We start from the raw sequence: 3974 nt of genomic DNA, 5'->3' as shown, positions 1-3974 counted from the left end.
TGCAACCTATCCACCAACCTCCTTTCCTCCTCCTGCCTTCTCCTAGCCGCCTCCACACCCAGTGTCCTAAAGAAAACGCCAATCCTGTTTTTAGCCCAATCCCACCACTCCAGGATGTCATCAAAATAACTTTTTTTATACGGAAGGTGCTCAAAAAAATCCTTAAAATTGGTAGCAACCCCCTCCTCCTCCAAAAAAGAAACGTTGAGCTTCCAAACACCCCTCCCACATATCTTGGCATCGTCCAGACAGAAGGAGCCTGAAACTATGGCATGAGCCGAAAAGGGTACCGGGTCAGCCTGATACCCGACAATTTTAAAGGCCAGGGATACAAAAATAAAATCAATCCTGGACCTGACAGACCCCTTATCTGAAAAAAAAGTAAAGGAAAGACTATCTTTCTGTACACTCATAGCCGTATCCTGGAGATGAAAATCATTTAAAATCTCATTCAGCGCTTTAGAGGTCACATAAGTCCCACTCTCCAGACTTGCACCCTGCCTTTCCTCACTCCTCCTCACGCAATTTAAATCTCCAACCAGCATAGTCGGAATTCTGCCAGGCAACCACAACTTAAGCACATTAAAAAATATCACACGTTCCTTTTTCTCTGCCGGTGCGTAACAATTAATTAACTTAAATTCCTTTCCCGCCACCTCCAAAACCACAATTTGCAACCTCCCCGGAACCACCACCTCGTGGGATATAATCTGAATATATTGGCTTTTAATGAGAATCCCCACTCCTTCATTCCTGGACTCACACAAAGGAGACCACACAGACGCCCCATGTTTCCATTCTCCACATAAGGCTCTTTCAATACCGCACTCCTGGACGCAGATAATATCTGAGCACACGCCTTCCAGGTATTCAAAAACCGCCACCCTGAACATATACTCCTGACGTTCACAGAGCATACAGTTAAAGCCATCAAAAAAAAAGTCAAAAAGGTTTGCACAGCCATATCAAAGCCTTGTTTGGAAATGCCTACCCTCTTCCAGCCCTTTACTTGCTACATTAGCGTAAGACAGTCTATTCCTAGTAAAAGGAGAACTGGCAGACTCTGATCCAGAGCCTCCATCATCGGGAAGCGGTTCCCCCTCTCCTCCCCCTCCTGCACCTTCCTCCCGAGGTCTCTTAGTAGAGGATTGTGCAGTCTCATTCATTGAGATCACTAAACGCTGCCCACACTCCAAACTTTCGTCGCTGTCCATTTCTTCATCACCCTCCTCCTCCGCACTAGATGACAGCCCGCTCATCAAATCAGAGAGACGTCCAGGGCATGACATCGCAGGACTCCTCTGTCCTTCCTCCGATCCACCGTCTTGTTGACCCACCACGACTCCATCCTCCTTCTCTTCCTGATGCTCCTGGACCACATTGGCTCCTTCCCCTACAGCGGCACTGAGGCTCCCAGCATCGTTACCAGCACCGACACCTGAATCTGCGGCGCCACCCTTACTGTTCACCGCCTCGGCCTGACCTGTAGGCGCAGCATCATTGGCTTCCTGCTCTGAGGACGCAGCAGGCTGGCCCACATTTTCCGCAGGCCTACCTCTGCCCTGCCTCCGAGCCAGATGATCTAGCCTCTGCCGCTCCTTCTCCTCTTTTGCAAGATTCCTAGCTATCTTTTCCGCCTCTGTCTTCATCTTTGCCGCCGCGTATTCCTCGCATTGTCTCGCAAGGTGACCTGGTCTTTTGCAGATATCGCACATCTTCTTTTGCCTACACTCTCTAGAGACATGATCCTCGGCTCCACAGAATCTGCATTTCACTCCCCTATCGCAATCCCCACTTGTGTGGCCATACACACAACATTTCCTACAGTACACCGGTTGTCTGGGATAAAACAAGAACCCCCTCTCTCCGCCAATGTTGAAAACCGCGGGAGGCCTCCTCACCCCACCAACACACGAGTCTCGCCGGAACTTCCCATAAAATCGGTACTTTCCTGTCCAGATATCAAACTTGTTAAACACTTTATCTCCGCCCCGTAGATCCTCACAATAATTACTCAGGAACGCTCTGACCAAATTTACATCTGCAAAGGGGTTATACATGTGCACAACAATCGCTTTTTCTTCTTGCATGAATAAGGGAATAACTTCCATTTTTCTTAACAATTCACTATCCTCGTTCCTCACCTTCTCGTAGATATTCCAGCACATCTCGGAGGAAAGGAAAGTTATGTCATACAACCTCTGCTGAGGGAAGTCTTGCAGACACACAACATCTCTTACCCTTAAGCATAAGGAATCCAACAAGACATCGACCACAATCGTCCTCAAACAGACTTCCGCTTGGAATTCCGGCTTCACGATGAACCGTAGTGAGTCCCGTAGCCCACGGGCCGCCATCTTCCTCCGTCCGAAAGGGTACCCCCGAAGGGGAACCCCGAAAAACCGCCTTCAGAAAGGGCGATCGCTTCCCGTTGCCCAGGGACTAATCCCAAGGCCAATAGCAGCAAGGTGGGGCCTTCCGAAGAAGAACAATCCCCCCAAGGCCGACCGTCGGGTACCCCGGGCACCTCTTGGCTAATCACCGAATGCAGCAGAACTACACTGGATCTTAGCCAAAAGGCCGAGAAGCGATAACCCAATTATTCTCTGTTCTGAGCGAGCGGCTTTCTGGCCCCACCGGAGGGCTCGCTGAGAGTTGCCCGTTTGCCTGTATCCGGCAATCGCCCTTCCCCCCAGTCTAGGCTGTCCGGAGGTGTGAATCCGCAGCCAGACGGGTGTCGCTGGTCTACAGGCCTGACCCCCTGTCTACTGGACAATCCACCCTTTTCTGACACCTGCCCAACACTGCTGGAGCCCAGTCATGACCTTCAGTCATCCCAAAATAAGAATTGCACACATTCAGGTGCTTCTCGTTGCTTCTCCTGCACGTTCAACAAGGAAAATCATTTGCATGGGCCGGCCTCCTAGTTAGCATAACGTGGACTTAGTTAACATAACGTGGAAGAAAATCGAGGGCCACTAGAGGGAGTCAAAGACTAAGGGATCCTCCGGATAAAAATAAAAAACCCTTGCTACAGCTGACTTTTCTAGCTAGCTGCTGCATGCAGCAAGGCACACAGCAATGGAGCAAATTCTGCCCCCTTGTTTGTCAGCAGAGTGGTCACTGCTTATCGAAGGCTTCATTTTGGGCCTTAGGAAAGAGAGAGAGCGAGGAGTAGAACACTAGCTGACTTGTCAAAAATTGGATGCACTGACTAAATCTAAGTGTTGCTGTACAGGTAACTTCATAAAGTAGTGGCATTTGGCAAGAAAGTGACAAGAAGCAATGAAGACAAAGACACAAGGGTTAAATGCCAGTTTATTATAGCACGGAACCGAGTTTAAGCAAGAAACATTGTCAGCAACAAGAACACACAAGACAAACAAGTTGGATGATGTTCCAGTTAAATCAATTTTTTGACACTGCGTAAGAGAGGGGTGCACCGGTCGTGGAGGTACTGCAAGACCAGGTCGATGCGTGGAGTGGACAGAGCAAGCTCTTCTTCCATCTCCCTGTTCTAAAAATCCATTTAATATATGGTCCCCAGATAGGGGACGTATCAGATATTAAACTGATAAGAACAGATTTTTGATTGAAAATGTATACTTTGTTTTTTTGTATATTTTCTTTGAAAAATAAATACTTATACAGGGTACATTCAGTTCCAAGCGTACAGATAAATTACATTCATTCACTCATTCTGCGGTATGATGCATCATGCATGACGCCGCATTACCCTGAAATCAGTACTTTCCAAAAAACATGTCATTTTTAAGTCATTAAACTGTCAAAAGAAAATAGCTTTCAACTGGGCAACGGATGTGATGGGGGGGGGGGGGGGGAGGAAAGAGTTCACAGGCCCGAAGCTTTATTGAACTACCAATGGATACACACAGTTGGGAGAGGGGGGGGAGGGGAGATCTTTAGACGTCCTCTTCCTCCGTAAAGTCCATCAGGTGATAGTCTCTTAGTAG

At 48.2% G+C, this 3974-nt stretch overlaps 1 pseudogene; it reads right to left on the bottom strand.

Moving 5' to 3' along the window:
* Window positions 1-3432: 3432 nt before the first annotated feature.
* Window positions 3433-3604, bottom strand: LOC120938579 (annotated as a pseudogene).
* Between the last annotated feature and the right edge of the window lie 370 nt (window positions 3605-3974).

This window comes from Rana temporaria, chromosome 4 (genome assembly GCF_905171775.1).
Source record: "Rana temporaria chromosome 4, aRanTem1.1, whole genome shotgun sequence".
Classification (NCBI taxonomy): domain Eukaryota; kingdom Metazoa; phylum Chordata; class Amphibia; order Anura; family Ranidae; genus Rana; species Rana temporaria.
Note: the sequence above shows the minus strand (reverse complement) of the source record. Positions and strands in the feature narration are given on the sequence as shown.